We start from the raw sequence: 16,119 nt of genomic DNA on the forward strand, positions 1-16,119 counted from the left end.
ATACAAAGCGGTTTGCAGGCTTCATGGCTGGCAGCAGAGAGCATCTGTTGGCTGCCATTTTCTGTGTAAAATAGGAAACCAAGTCTCCTGCTACAAATTGAGTGGGAAGGAGGGCTACTGGGTGTCTGAGAGAGGGGACACAGAAATAGTCCTTGCTGGGAAGGCTGGCCAGGCAAGCGTGGTGGGATCATTTGGCAGGATCAAGAGTGCAGGTGAAGTTGGTGAGTGGCACCCCAATCTTGGTGGCAGGGAGATTTCTCCAGTCAAGGCTGCTAAGTAAATCAGATACAGGTTTTCAGGAAGCAGATAATTGGGTTTCTCCAGTCCAAGTTCATATGGGGAAAGAAGTGAGGACGCCTTTATTGGAATGATCACGTAATCATTTCAACGCGTCTCCCAGAACACAGCACAGAAAAACTCGCTCTGTTTTTGCAATACTGGGTCTGGGGAACAGAATTGGCGAGAATCAACACTTCCATAAAGTCAAACTCGTATCTGTTGTTATTCAGACCTTTTAAACAAATGCACCCAACTTCTGAACAACAGGCATCATTCGCTGGTGTGACAAAAAGAGATGGTCTTCGTTAGGATCAGAAAGTTGTTGAGAGCTGAGCAACGTCCAGCTTGCAGGCTCCATGCGGCGGAGGAGGAAGGCTGGCCGCCCCCATGGGGCACACAGGAAGCATGCGACTGCCAGTCCTGGGTCACCAGTAATGGGTGCGCGTCACGGGTAGAGAGTTTTATGGGTCGTAATAGTTTTCTGTAAATGAAAATTGCTCCTCCTCGCTGGGCAATTGAGTTATATCTGAGTTAATCCAGGAAAGTCTTATTCATATGAACTATGACACACATGAGTCAATGAGTGAGTGTCACCCAGAGACTTAACGAGGCACTGTTACCCTTCCAGTTCTAGGATGGTTACTTCCAGGGGTGTTTTGAGGTTGGTTGTGCTGTTTTGGCCATCTCCAGATGAAGCTAAGGAGGTAACTAGATGGGGATTGGACAAGGTTTTCCATAGGCTTTTCCCTGATTTAACCAATCCCAGCAGCTACTTGTCCAATGCAGCCCTGAGGTTTTTGTTTTCCCCTGTGAGCATCTCATTTACTCATTGGTTTCCATGAGAAACCGAGTTCTTGAGAAGCGATTATTACAGTAATATTAATAATAACAGTGATGACATTTTTCCTGTAAGTGATGTTCCCAGGTGGGGCTTCTGTGACTTTCCATATGGACACTAGTCAGGGTGAAGGAAAAACTTCCACCTGCTTTTAAATGTATGCTGGAGTCCACGTGTGATTGTGAATTCAAGCCCGTGTTGGGGAGCATGGGAGCTCTTCCAAAAGTTCAGAATGGCAGAAAGGTTATCTTGTGAAACTTGGAAGGACACAGACAAGATTTAAACCGAGAGGGAGAATGATTCCTTCTGAGTTCTAGCACAGCAGGTGCTCTGGGTGCCTGTAGGTGGACACCCCACCAGTTCCCAGCTCCCCTTCTTCTCAGTGGACCATGTGCCGATGAGTACAGCACCCTGCATTTATATGGTAGCAGCATCTCAACACAGGGCCACAGGGCCTGCGGGGATCTGTGTCAGGGGAAAGGTGACTTTCTCCATCTTACTATGGATGAAATGACCCGCAGGCATTTATTTCATGGGGAGAATCAGGCTGATTGCATCAAGTCTCTGAGTGGAGAACGGAAATTGTGTGTCAGTGGAGTGTGGATTAAGCTATTTGCTGGACATTATTTATTTCCCTGCCTGCATTAACAGTACGAGTGAGTCATAAATACCACAGAGATATGTGTAGATTTTTAAACATTAACTTCGGATTTGAAAGAATAATTAGCCTTAGGTTAAATGTATAGACCAAGAGATTCTATATTAAATGTGTGTAAACGCTACCAAGTCCTCTGTTTGTGTGGGTCTCTACATGTGGTTAACAGGAGAAGCTGGTTTAGGGGGAAAAGGAGCATGTTTATAGAAACAATGATAACTTAGCTCCTATGTTTCAAGATTAGTTCACTGTCAAGACAGATTCTAATCCTTTCATTTTATCCTTCTCTCATTTATAACAAGTCTTTACTGGTGGTCTGAACTTCTCACCTCTGACACACACACAGAGACAAAAACAAAGCAAATTTAGTTAAATATGGCATGTTCCATGGTCATGATGAAATTGTAAGCTTCCCATATCCATTTTGATAATAATGGTCATTCCCTTCAAAATAGGGACTCATACTTTCCACTAGACCAACAATTTTGAAGATTTGCATCAAAAAAAAAATTTTTTTAAGCATCTACTTCTGGCTTCCATTTCAAATCCTCTCCACCTTCCTTCCTACTCTACCCGATTGGTTCTGAGCTGATTTCTATCAGCTTTGTTAGCTGGGGAGTTGTCCTATCTCAAGCCCACATGGGTATCCTTTTTTTTTTTTTAATTTTTATTTATTTATGATAGTCACACACAGAGACAGAGAGAGAGGCAGAGACACAGGCAGAGGGAGAAGCAGGCTCCATGCACCGGGAACCCGATGTGGGATTCGATCCCGGGTCTCCGGGATCGCGCCCTGGGCCAAAGGCAGGCGCCAAACCGCTGCGCCACCCAGGGATCCCCCACATGGGTATCCTTGGTAGCAGGTGATATGGGGGGGGGCTATCAGCTCTGACCCCCATCCAGCCCAGAGGTGTAGGGAGACAGAGCTGTGGTCTACCCCTGATCAATGGTGGACAGGAGCTGGTGGGTACATTCCTCCCCCTTCTTTCCCCATGAGAAAAGTTCTAAGACTGATTTCATGAGGCTCCTCAGAGTCCCACCAAATGGAGACCCCCCTGGCCAACTCGGTGACACATCCTCGAATTGGCTTTCCTCTCTTTTATGTCTGCTTCTCCTACCCTTACTTCTGCTTCCAGGGTTTATACTCCCAAGTAAACATTTCTCAGGCTCTGCTTTTGAGGAAACCCAGATCAAGAGTAACTTGAGTGTGTATCAAGAAAAATCCCCCCAACTTAATTTTTACTACTGACAACATCATAATTTCCTACCAACAGAAATTAAATTTTAATATTCCATTACAGGTTTGTTAACTAAACTTCACTGTCTCATAATGACACCTGCTGGAATTGTGCTGGTAATGATTAAATAGCATATCTACTTGTGAGCCATAGAGGCAGGGAAGGGCAGTGGTAGGGAAATGGACTTTGAGTTTTCATTCCAGCCCCACCTTTTACTAACTGTGTGACCTTGGGCAAGTCACTTGACTTCTCTGGGCCTCGTTTGTGAAATGACCTTAATGCCATAAAAGTAGAAATTAATGACAAATAAATGAAAGGACCTTTCCCCTGGAAACATAAACACTTCTGATAACTCAAGTCAATGAAGAAGCATAAAATGAAATTGCAGGACAACTTAAAAAGAACAATGAGGAAAACACAGCATATCAAAATGTATGTGACAGAAACCTAAAACCTGGAGCAAAGTTATAGCATTGAACACTTATAACAGTAAACATAAAAATAGGTGAAAAGGAATGAGTGAAACGCACACTGAAAAATAAGAGACAAACACACAGAACAAGCATTTACCTTTTGAAAATTCAAAGAAAATTGACAACCCACCCACTGGAAAAAATTGCTCAAAAAAAAAAAAAAGATAAGGAAAAAAGTAAACAACACAAAGGATGAAAAAAGGGCAAAACTGCAAATCAACAGAAATGTAAAATATAGAAAGACAATATTATAAAAACTTTATGCCAATGAAGATAAATACCGATTAATTGGCAAATTTCTGGAAAAAAATATAACTTGCCAAAACTGACTGGAGAGGAAATAGAAAGCCCAATGCTCCCTAAGCTGATTTATGGCACAACCCCAATAAGAATATCATGTTGGTTTCTGGAGTTGTTGATTATAATGTCATGAAGAGGAATAAACAAACAAAGAAAAGCCAGGAAAAGAAATGCAGTGTTTGGGGCACCTGGGTGGCTCAGTCACTTAAGTGACCAACTTGTGATTTCAGCTCAGGTAGTGATCTCATGGTCATGGGATCGAGCCCCACATTGGGCTCCCACCTCAGTAGGGAGTCTGCTTGAGATTCTCTCCCTCCCTTTATCCACCTCTCTGTGTGAGCACTCCCTCTCTCTCAAATAAATAAATCTTTAAAAGAAAAAAAAAAGGAATGCACTGTTGGGAGTTTGACTAGCATATCCAGGTATTAAAGCACATTTATAAAGCCCCTACAATAAAAACAAGGTGGTATGAGTATGAACATATATAGAGACAAATAAAACAGGCTAGAAAAACCAGAAATAGACCCAAATGAATAGACCCCAGAAATTTGGTATAGATCGAGGTGGCATCTCAAATCAGTGGAAAAATGTGATATATGTTATTGACATACTGGAAGGTATTTGAAAAAATCTATCTCTCAATACTACACACCAGAACATATTCCAAATGGATCATAGATTTAGATGTAAAATGAAGAAAATATAGGGAAGTTTCTTTATAAACTAAGAGTTATAACCAAGAAACTTTCTAACTCTGCCTCAAATCCCAGAAGCAATAAGGAAAAGGACTGATTAATTAATGTATTCACATAAAAGTGATAAAATTTCATGGCCAAAAGCATCATAAGCCAAGCAAAATCACAAACAACAAAGTGCAGGAAAATTTACAGTTTTTATTGCAGACAAATGGATTAATACATCAGGTGAAGCCTGAAATTACTGATATTTAACCATTTGATCTAACAAAATAGCAATTTCATATAGTTCGTTTTAATACCTAAAATTAAAAAAACTTCTAGAAATAAAATGGGCAATACCCATATAGAAGAATGACTAGAGTTAGGAACACAGTGTGTAAACTAAAAATGCAAGTGGCTTTTAGTCATAGGAGAAGACACCAAAGCACACCGTATCCCTTCAGAGATACACTGCCAAGACCCCCAAATGATGCATGCAAAACCAATTTTGTACAGTACTCTGTGTAAGAGCAAAAGACTGGAGAAACTCAAGTACCTTGATATCTGATAGAGTGAGTCCTTCAACATTTTTGTCCTGGGATTATTTTGGATATTCTTAATCTTTGCATTTTTGTATACTTTTTAAAAAAAAGATTGTATTTATTTATTCATGAGAGACACACAGAGAGAGGCAGAGACACAGGCAGAGGGAGAAGCAGGCTCCCTGCAGAAAGCCTGATGTGGGACTCGATCCACAACTCCAGGATCATACCCTGAACCGAAGGCAGACGCTCAAACCACTGAGCCACCCGTCCCTTTATATACATTTTTGAATCTGTTTTTCAATTTGCACACACACACTCACACACACACACAAAGTCCTGCTGAGATTTGCACTGGGATGACATTGAATCTGCAGACCAATCTGGGCAGAATGGACATCTTTACAAAATTGTGTATTTCACCCATGAACATTTACTTAGGTGTTTTTTCTTTTCTTTTCTTCATTTATTTTCAAAGTTTTAATTTAAATTTTAGTTAACATATAATGTAATATTAACTTCAGGAGTAGAATTTAGTGGTTCATCGCTTATTTATAACATCATAACAAGTGCTCATCATTACAAGTGCCCGCCTTAATGCCCATCGCCCATCTAGCCCCTTCCCCTCCCACCTCCCCTCATCAACCCTCCATTTGTTCTCTATTGTTTAGAGTCTCTTATGATTTTCTCCCCTCTCTCTTTTTTCCCTTCCCTTTGTTCACCTATTTTGTTTCTTAAATTCCACATATGAGTAAGAGTATATGGTATTTGTCTTTCTCTGATTGACTTATTTCACTTAGCATAATACACTCTAGCTTTATCCAAGTCATTGCAAATGGCAAGATTCCATTCTTTATGATGGCTGAATAATATTCCATTGTGTGTGTGTGTGTGTGTGTGTGTGTGTGTGTGTGTACCCATCTTCTTTATCCATTCACCTGTCGATGGACATCTGGGCTCCCTCCATAGTTTGGCTATTGCTGATAATGCTTCTAGTTAAGTCTTCTTTCTTTAATCTCAATAATGTTTTGTAGTTTTCTATATACAGATCATTAACTTCTTTTATTAGATTTTCTCCTGTCTCTTTGATGTTCTTTGAAACTTGTAAATGCTACCTTATTTTTAAATTCACTTACTAGGATATTAGGAACACCTGGGTGGCTCAGATGGTTAGACATCTGCCTTCGGCTCAGATCGTGATCTCAGGGTCCTGGAATTGAGCCCTAAATCAGGCTCCCTGCTCAGTAGGGAATCTGCTTCTCCCTCTCCCTTTGCCTCTCTCCCCTGCTCATGCTCTCTCTCTCTCTGTGTCTCAAAAGAATAAATTTTAAAAATCTGAAGGGCCATTAAATTTTATCAAATGATTTTTCACCATATATTGAGATGATCCTATGACTTCTCCTATTCTTAGAAGGTGGTGAATTTGAATAGCAAACTAACCCTGCATTTCTGAAACAAACCCAATTTGGTCATGATATATTAACTTTTATATCTAACCTTTATATCTAAATTGGTTCTAGTTTAGGATTGCTGTTTAGGCTTTATAAACAATAATGACAAGAGAGATGTTTCTTTCTTTTAACACCAGGCTTTAGCACTGAGTTGATACTGACAAAATGAATTGGGATTTTTTTTTCTGTCAGTGTTTTATCTTCCTTAAATGTTCAAAAGAATTTACTGATGAGGTCATCTGGGCCTGAAGTTTTTCTGTGGGAAGATTTAAAATGATGAATTCACTTTCTTTGATAGCTGTGGGCTACCTACGTTTAGGGTATGGTTTTTTTCCTGGGAATTTTTTTCTTAATTTTCAGGTTCATTGGCATAACGTTATATATTTTTATCTTTTTAACATCTGTAGGAACTATAGCCATGGATTTTATTTCTTCCAGATACTGGTTACTTGGATATTCTTTTTTCTTGATAATTCCTCCCAGATGAATCTTTTCAAGAAATCAGCTTGAGGTTTGCTGATTCTTGTTTTCTCCTACGTTTTCTATTTTTACTAATGTTTGGCCTTACATTTATTGTTTATGCCTTTTGTTTAGGAGGTGTTAATTTTCCATTCTTTCTCTAACTTTTTTAGTTGAATATTTAGGTCTTGATTGTCAGTCTTTTCTTCTCTGTGGCACACACTCACTGAAGACTCTAAGTCCTTCCCTTCAACATGGTTTTAGGGTATGGTATAATCATTTTCATTCAGTTCAAAATATGTTCCAAGTTGTTTGTAGTAAGCTTTCTTCTCTGATTCTAGTTATTTAGAAATAAATCATTTAATTTCCAGATTCGGGGGAATTTTCTATTGACTTTTTGCTGTTGATTTCTAGTTTAATTCTACTATTTTCAGAGAATATTATGCCTACAGTTGAATCCTTTTAAATGTGTAACAACTCTCACGCAGGTGCAGCATTTGGTCAATATTTGTCAGTGCCCCAGATACGCTTGAAAGGGATGCATGTTCTGCGGTTGGAGACAGTTCTGTAAATATCAGGCCAGATTTGTTAATTAGGTTAATAAAGTCTTCTGTCTCCTTAATGATTATATTATCTTCTTTGTCTATTCATTACGAAGAGAGGTGTGTTAAAATCTTCCACTGTAAAGGTGGATTTGTTTATTTCCCATAAATTTGTCCATTTTTGTTCAATATATTTTGGGATTGCTGTATTACATGCGTTAGAATTTAGCATTTTTAAGTCTTCCTGATGGAATGACTCTTTTATTATTATGAAATGTTCCTCAGTAACTGTAACAATTCTCCTTGATGTAAAGCCTACCCTGCCTACTATAGTTGACTCTTAACAACTTGAGGGTTAGGGGTACTGATTCTGTCACCCTGCCCTGTGCAGTAGAAAATCCATATATTACTCCTGACTCCTCCCAAAAACTTAACTACTAATAGCCTACTACTGACCTGAAGCCTTACCAATAACTTGGTCAACACATATTTTATTTATGTATTATATACTGTATTCTCACAATAAAGTCATCTAGAGAAAAGAAATGTTAAGAGAATCATAAGAAAGAGAAAATACATTTATTCTACTAGACTGTATTTATTGAAAAAACTCCACACATGAATGGACCCAAGCAGTTCAAAACCATATAGTTCAAAGGGCACTTTTGTTAAAATAGCTACATCAGCTTTCCACAGTTAGACTTTCTACAGTTAGGCTTTTTGTGCTGTGTCTTTTCCTATCCATTTTACTTTCAATTTATCTATATCATTATATTTAAGGTGTATCTCTTGTTAGCAGTATATTGTTGAAGGTTTCTTTTAATCCAGTCTGATAATTTTTTAATTAATGATAATCTCTTAATTGGTACATTTTGTGTTTTTACATTTGACGTATGACTGGTATAGGTGGGCTTAAATCTACCATTTTACTATTTGTCTCATCTGTGTTCTTTTTTTCTCCTTTTGTTTTCTTTTTTTGGTTCATCTATTTTTTATTTCCTCTCTCCCCCACCCCAAGTAACTTGCTATACATTTTTGTACTGTTCTTTTGTTGGTTACCTTAGAGATTACATCTTGCGGTCTTTGTTTGTTAAAGTCTAATGTAAGTCATAATTTCACCACTTCTCAGATAGTGCAACACTTTGTATTTACCCTATTTCTCAACTTTTGTGCTCTTGTTGCCACATATTTTAATTCTATTTATACTTCCATATGTTTTGACCTCCAATGACAAACCATTATTTACATATCAGTATATAAAATAACATTATTTTATATACCATATATATAAAATATATATAAACTTTATTTTATATACCAATATTCATTTAGATTTACCCACATTTTTAGTCTTCTGAAGCTCTTCCTTCCTTCCTTTCTATTTCTCCATGCTTCCTTCTCAGATAATTTTCCTTCTGCTAAAATAATCCTCTTTAATATTTCCCTTAATATGAACCTGCTGATGGGAAATCATCTCAGTTTTTATTTGTCTTAAATGTCTTTATCTTGCCTTCATTTTTGAAGCACATTTTCTCTGGGTTCAGCACAATCCCTATCAAAGTCCCAAATGCCTTTATTATTATTTTTTTTAACAAGAGACAGACCTAGGATAAGGATAGCCAAAATAATCTTGAAACAAAAGAACAAAGATAGAGAATTTATACTTCTCTACTCCAAAACCTATTACAAAGCTGAAGTAATCAAGACGGTGTGATACTGGGATAGAATAGACATGTAGACCAATGGAATAGCACAGAGAGGCTAGAAATAAAACCATACATCTGTGGTCAATTAATTTTTGACAAAGGTGTCAAGACTATTCAATGGGGAAAGTCTAATTTCTTCAACAAATTGTATAAGTGCTGAAACAACTGGATATTTATGTGCAAAAAAAAAATAAATTTGAACCCCTATCTCACACCACATACAAAATTAGCTCAAAATGAATCAAAGATCTAACTGTTAGGGCTAAAACTATGAAATTCTTAGAGGGAAACGTAGGTATAGATCTTCATCACCTTGGATTAAGCAACAGTTTCTTAGGATAACCAAAAGGACAAACAACCAAGGAAAATAGATAATTTGGACATGGTAAAAATTAAAAACTTCTATGCATCAAAAAACTATAAAGAAAGTGAAAAGACAACCTACAAAAAATGGGGGAGAATTTACAAAATGTATATGTGATAAGAAAGTCTCTAACCCCTGGAATATATTACAACTCAACAATAAAAAAGACAACCCAATTTAAAAATGAGCAAAGGACTTGAACAGACACCTCTCCAAACAAGAATGGTCAATAAGGATGTGAAAAGATGCTTAATCATTAGGGAAATTAGTCATTATGCATATCAATACAAAGAAAAACAATGAGATACTAACTTCACATCTATTAGGATGAGTATAATTTTTAAAACAGAAAATAAAAAAAAACACCCAAGTATTGAGAATGTGGAGACATTGGAACCCTCACACATTATTAGTGGGGATGTAAAATAAATGATGCAGCCTCTTTGGAAAGCAGTCTGGCAACTCCTCAAAAGTTAAGTATAGAATTACCATAGGCCCATCAATTCCACTCTTGGGTTTATATCCAAAAGAATTGAAAACATACGTTCCCACAAAAACTATTAGACAAATGTTCATAGCAGCATTATTCATACTAGCCACAGAGTAGAAACAACTTAAATGTCCATAAACTAATGAATGGATAAATATGATTTGGAATATCATTCAGCCATAAGAAGGGATGAAGTGCTGATACCAGCTACAAAGTGGGTGGTTTCTGGAAACATTACAATAAGTGAAAGAAGCCAGCCAAGTCTTGTACAATTACCTTGATACAAAATGTTCAGACTAGACAAATCCATAGAGACAAAGAATACATTGTAGTTTCTAGGGGAAGAGGGGAAGGAAGAATGGAGAGGGACTGATGATGGGTATAGGATTTCTTTTGGAGCAATGAAAATATTTTAGATCTAGTCAGTGGTAATAGTTGCACAACCTAGCAAATATACTAAAACCACTGAATTGCACATGTTATATAGGTGAGTTTTATGGTCTGTGAATTGCATCTCAATTGAAAATTTTGAAAAAAAATCCTTACATTCCTTGGATATTTCCAATACATTATTGTATCCATTGATTTTATTTAGGATTTTCGTATATTCATTTATATGTGAGACCAGCCTCTAACTTTCTTTTATAAAATTGGTTATCTTTTAAGTGTGTGTGTGTATGTGTAAAAAATCCCACATGGATGTCATATGGGGGAGGAAGGACACTCCCTCTACCTTCCTAGTATCCATATCTGGGTCTATGAGATAAACAAACAACAGGTAGATCAACAGGAGGAAAGGTATACAAATGTATTAATTTTTAGTATTATGCACACAAGGCATCCCAGGGGTGAAAAAGGGACTACCCAAATAGAAGGTAAGATTTGAAAGTGTATGTAACGTCTTAGTAGGGGAAGGAGAAGGGAAAGAAGGATTTTCCTCTCAGGAAAATAAATGATTTTCAGGAAGGATGAAGGGGCCCTTGGGAGAACAGATGGGAGGTGTGATCATTTGTGACAAAGTCTGTCTGTGTGTGGCGTGGACTTCTGGTCTCCTCTCCTGGGACACAAGTCTCTCCTCCTCAGTTGATGGACTCCTGAGGGGACATGACAGCCGAGGAGGACCTGTCTTCAGGCTGGAGATGGGGCTCCAGAAGAAGCCTCTCCCAGCGTGTGCTATTTTGCAAGTGCCTTCAGCTCAAAATATTACTGTATGAAAGCAGCACATTTTGGGGTAGCGTGTCCTGACCTCCTTCACTAACAATATACAAGATGGAATCTAAATAGAAATTATTATTGTTACTTTAAAGATCTATTTATTTATTCATGAGAGACACAGAGAGGCAGGCAGAGACATAGGCAGGGAGAGAAGCAGGCTTCATGCAGGGAGCCCAGTGTGGGACTCGATCCCAGGACCCTGGGATCATGACCTGCCGAATGCAGATGCTCAACTGCTGAGCCACTCAGGTGTCCCTAAATAGAAATTATTACTTTGCATCTTCTTTCTTGTCATTGTTCTTGAGTTTCTGGACAGCAGGAGAGTGGGACAGACGGTGTGCTGAGCTCTCTTACTGTAATCGTTTGTTCGGTGGATCTGCCATTTCATGCCCAAGAGTGTCCTCTCCTGAGTCGTGTGTCTCCAAGTTTGTCCTGCCGTCATCCCAGCTGAGCCTTTCCCTGTGACATCAACCCACGCAGGGCTGGCAACTTTGCCATGTTAAGTCTAATTGCAGCTGAGGTGCTGCTTTATTTGGAATTTTTATAAACTTATTTTGTTCATAGCTTCCGACTCACCATGTGTTCCATCCTCCTCCACAGGGCAAATGGAAAGGAAGCCTTTTATGGAGCTTCCCTCTTTTCAAACTGGAAAATTGGCAGCAATGGGGCTTAGAAGTGAGCCGGAAAGTCTGTGTCAGGCTGGCAACATGACCCTTTTGAAGATGAGGGGTGTTTACGGGTTTATTTATAAAAAGCGACAGAGCTGGAGCTCTGTTCACTTGGCACCGCAATGGAATTCTGACCACATTTTCAGGTAAAATCTCGTCGCAAAGGCTTCTCACCTGTCCTTCCTCCAAGGAGTCACAGCACTCTCAGATGGCCAGGCATGAACTTCAGCGAGAGAACTTCTGGGGGCGGGGGGCAGGTGGACTTGAATACTATCATCATTTGGTTGCCTTACCTTCTTCATATCACTGTACTTCCAAAGCAAATGTTCTCCAACATTGTCCTTTTCCAGAAAAATTCAGTGTTCAAACATCACAAAATTTATAGGAAGTGTGAGGACAGCTAATGAAGTAGGTAGGGTGGATTTTGACCAATCTAGGTGACAAAACTATGAAAGTGGAGAGAGGATGCCATAAAAGATGGCCAGAGTAGAGCAAGGATGGAGGGGAAGCCCTGCCCTCACTTAGAACTGGTTCCTTGGGGTGAGGACATCTGGACAAAAAATGAAGGAACTACATCACTTCAGGCCGGCTCATTCATTCACAGCGTGTCAAGCACCTGTTCTGAGTCTCGGGGACACAGGTGCACAAGATCTGCTCCTGAAGTTCAAGGAGCTCGCCCAGGTAGCCAGATAGGGATACGGGGACACACTCTGCAGGGATTCAGGACCCACTGAAGCCCTCATGTAGGTAAGCTGAGCTGCATGGGGAAGATGGGCTCCCGCCTGTGTCCTACTCCATGGCCGGGAAAAGAGGGTCCTACCAAGGCCTAAGAAAGTATATTGGCAGTGGGGGAGAAGAAACTCTCACACTGCCACCCTTTCTTTTTCTTTTTTTTTTTTTAGATTATTTATTTATTTACTTATTTATTCATGAGAGACACAGAGGCAGAGACATAGGCAAGGAAGAGAAGCTGTAGGAAGCTGGATGCGGAACTCAATCCCATGACCCTGGGATCATACCCTGAGCCGAAGGCAGATGCTCAACCACTGAGCCATCCAGGCGTCCCAAACCCCAAAGCCCTTGATCATGATTGGAACAGGGTCAAGAATTGACCTGGAAGCAATTAAAAGTGTTAACTAATGTTAAACCTCTTGAGAAATATGGTTGATGACTTTACACTCTCAGTTTTTCACCAAACACCTTGAAGTCTATCTACCTTCCAAGAGTGAAAGAGTTTTCACAAGAAGTGAGCAGAGCCTCTAAAGATGATTTACACCTCTAGAATTATCCGGAAATGACATGTCCAGTGGTTTGCATGATGAAGAATCCTCTCTGAGCTCCTGCTCAGAGTCCTCAATGGGGTTGACAAAAGTTCTCACCACCTTCAGAGGCCTCCCCAGCCCCTGGCCTCTCCCAGTCTGTGAAGGAGCCAGCAACATGGCACCCATCACATCTAGTGGTACTTCTCCCAGGAAGCAATGGGGGCAGCGTCCTTGGGGCGACTTGCATGAAGCATATACAGCCTTGGCCAGGGTGGGCAACCCACTCAAGCTGAGCAGGATTCGTCAACCCCTATGGCTGGCCGGCGGCAACCTCAAAGTTATTAAGTTGGCTGCTTCTATAATGTAGGCCCTTGAGTAAAGAATCTAATTTTATTTGAAAGAGACAACGGCTGTTGAGCAGGTTCCTCCTGAATGGGTAAGTCTGATCCATTGAGCTGAGTTGAAAAACAAGTTAAATGGAGTAAAAAAAATCTCTTTAAGAAAGAGAACAACGTAGGCTGTGTTGGGGCCGTAAGTAGAATTTCGCTCAGCAGGAGCGACTGTTTTCATCAGAGAAAAGATTATGGAGCTCTTGAGGGAGGTTTCCAAGAAACAGAAAAATAGTCCCGATTCAAACACGGTAAATAATGAGGTGTCTGTCTGTTGGCAAGTCAACTGTCGGCCTCAGTGAAGCCCAGGGAGGGAGGCAATGAATGTGCAGGGAGGCGGGTTCTCTGAGGGGAAGACAAAGCGGGTGAATTAATACCAAATGCCTCCCGACAGAAGGAACATCACGGTGGGAGGGCAGAGTGGAGATTTGGGGGTAGGGGGGCCCCGTGACCTTGCTAGTCAAGTGGAAATGAAGACAAAGCCCTCGGTGTTCAAATGGTGGAGATAACGCTCCGGGATCGAGCCAGCGAGAGCTCGACCTTCTGTTCCATCCAAGTTCAAAAGCACCTAAGTGAGGTTTTTGGGAAAATTAGAAGTCAGGAAACGATGCGCTTCATATTGTGCAAAAATAGCAATAGGAGTCCAGGGTCACCCAGAAATCTTTCATTTCTACTACTCTATAAATTATGGCAGGAGTCCCTTCCTGGACAACAGGAACAAGCTTGTAATGACTTCCAAGATCCTTCCTCTGTCATGAGGAGATTCATGGTTTGGTTCTAAGTCATAGCCCCTTTGGAAACATCCCAGTCGTAGGTGAATGCAGTAACTCAAGAGAGAGCAGTTGACACTGCGCTTCACTACTTTCATTACACAGAACACCAAGGACTTCTATTGGATGTGTATTTAAAGAGACTGTGCTGGGTTTTCTGCTTTTTAACTTATTTTATTATAAAGTAGCAGGTGTTCATTGTAGAACAACAACCACCCCATGAAGAGTGCCAAGGTGGCTGAATTAGTATAGAAGGCCAATGTCACCTGTCCCGTCCAGATGCCACTGCCAAAGGTAGACACTAGGGTAGTTCAGACGGCATCGTTCCAGACCTTTTCTTTGCATATACAAACTATATAAACATGCACCTCTTTCTTCCCTTAAGCTTCTAGAAATAAAATTAGGATCAACATTTAAGCATTCCTTTCTCTTGTGCTACATTTGATAACTGCATGCTCCGTTCGAACCATGATCTAAACCAGATGCTTCCTCTCGGGGAGAACCATGCCAATTGCTAACTACTGGAATCGGAGTCATGTATTAACTCCTTTTCAGCCCCATAGCTGTTGAAGTCATTACGTCTAGACAGCCAAGACCCCAACCTGGTTGGCACCCAGTAGCTGCATCAGTCACTGAAAGGATGCATAAATGGTGTTCAGGAGCCCAGGTAGACCTGGGTCAGAGGTCCGAACTTGCCTCTGTAGGGGGTGCCCAGGAGCCCAGAGGCAGTTGTTCCAAACCAGTTCAAGTTTTTGATGATCACTGAGGGACACCTACAAGGAAATATAGCACAGCAAGTACATTCAAAGCTAGGACAGAAGAGGCTGTGTGTGAAAAGAAGTTCCAAGAACCAGAGCCGTTAAGCCCTTCCAAAACTCGCAGGAGCCTGGTGTCTCATGTGTGGCCATGGTGCCATCTGTCCAGAAGCAGTGGGACGTTTGTCAAACTCACCATCCCAGGCCTGCCGAGTCAGACTCTCTGCAGGAATCCTAACAAGCATTTCTAAAAGCACGCCAGGTAGGTCATAGTCACACCAAAGTGTGAGAACCACCGCCCAAGAGCACAGAAGAAAAGGAGACAGAAGTCTGTCTCTGTTCCCTGGGGCTTATTGCAGGCTACCCTGTGGCCAAGAAGACATTTAGGCCAAAGATGGGAAGGTCTCCTGGCCTTGGGCAGCCACTGACTGTGTAAAGAAATCAAGTGCAGGGACAATGTCCCCCCTGCAGAGGGGAGGAGAGGAGGTTCTGTGAAGCTAAAATAACTCGTTCTTTGATGTCAGAAATCAGTCCCTGTCATTTAACAAGCTGGCAGAATTGACCAAGAATGAGGGTGTGCTAAGCTCACGGGGCCAACTGATTTGCTCAGGGACAAAAGATAACCAGAGCCGAAACAGCGTTGAGCAGTGGGAGCCATTGTGTTATGAGGCGGGAGATCAGGTGGGGTAGGCAAGCAACCCCGAGGAGGCAGATGAGGGGAAACGAGGGGAATGAGGGAACACGGCAAGATTAATTAATTAATTAATCCTCCACTAATTGGGAGGATTTGGACGCTCACTTGCCAGGAATGGGCCCGGAGCTGGGAAAGAGCAGAGGATATTCGCACCCAAGTGGGGGCCAGGTGAAGGGAGTGCAGGTCCAGGAGAGAGATGAGGGAAGCAGATGATGGAGGGCCTGGAAAATTAGGCAGAGTTCAGGCTTCATGATGTGGGAAATGGCCAGAGGGATATAGAAGGGGCAGCCCATCTCTGCTGTGGAGAATGGATCACCTCCTGCCTTAGGGCGCTCCTGCCGAAGCAAGTGAT

General features: G+C 40.8%; 1 long non-coding RNA gene across 4 annotated transcripts in view; it reads left to right on the forward strand.

Moving 5' to 3' along the window:
• Positions 1 to 16,119, forward strand: part of LOC112646892 (uncharacterized) — a 62,450-nt gene that overhangs the window by 43,828 nt on the left and 2,503 nt on the right. For 3 of the 4 annotated variants that reach the window (XR_007410896.1, XR_007410897.1, XR_007410899.1), the window contains one exon: positions 11,830 to 15,807. This is a non-coding gene — a long non-coding RNA (uncharacterized LOC112646892). Of the gene's footprint in view, positions 1 to 11,829; positions 15,808 to 16,119 lie in introns of those variants that run through there. The other variant, XR_007410898.1, reaches the window with a different exon arrangement.

The sequence above is a fragment of the Canis lupus genome, chromosome 5 (assembly GCF_003254725.2).
Source record: "Canis lupus dingo isolate Sandy chromosome 5, ASM325472v2, whole genome shotgun sequence".
Taxonomy (NCBI): Eukaryota; Metazoa; Chordata; class Mammalia; order Carnivora; family Canidae; genus Canis; species Canis lupus.